Source organism: Octopus bimaculoides, chromosome 2 (genome assembly GCF_001194135.2).
Source record: "Octopus bimaculoides isolate UCB-OBI-ISO-001 chromosome 2, ASM119413v2, whole genome shotgun sequence".
Classification (NCBI taxonomy): domain Eukaryota; kingdom Metazoa; phylum Mollusca; class Cephalopoda; order Octopoda; family Octopodidae; genus Octopus; species Octopus bimaculoides.
This window is the reverse complement of record NC_068982.1, coordinates 53754830-53755431: the sequence shown is the minus strand read 5'-3', so window position 1 is coordinate 53755431 and position 602 is coordinate 53754830.

The window sequence follows — 602 nt, the reverse complement described above, 5'->3', positions numbered from 1 at the left end:
CGAAAGGATAAAATGTCAACTTCGGCGGGGTTTGAACTCAGATCGTAAAAATAAGTCGAAATGCTTCTAAATATTTTTGTCCGACGGTTTAACAATTCTGTTAACAATAATAAGGTTCCAATTTAAGCATAAAGCTTCACATTTTTAGAAAGAATTTCGTCGATTCCAATAAAGAACCTCAACAGGAATGAGCTGTGAAGATAGATACAAACACGTATTTCACATATTGATAAAATCTGTCGTAAATCTGTTGTTTTACAAATGGCCTTTATAGAACACAATATTTGTTGAGTACGTAATATAAACTAGTTGACGTACTTTAAAAAAAAAAAAAAAAAACAAGTATTTAAATTCAACAAAATTCTTAATACAAATTTTCCCTCCCACCTCAAATCATGTTTAGTACACACAGTTATTATTATATAGCCTGATTACTTCATCACAACCTCCATCGGTTCCAGATGTGTGTTTATTATGTTGTGTGTGTGCACAAGGAAAGGAGGCAAGGTCTGGAAAATTACGCACAGGCACACACAAACAGCTTCCCACATCACAATAGTAACTATTGCTGTTGCTAAAATATCAATTTAGGGGTTTATGTA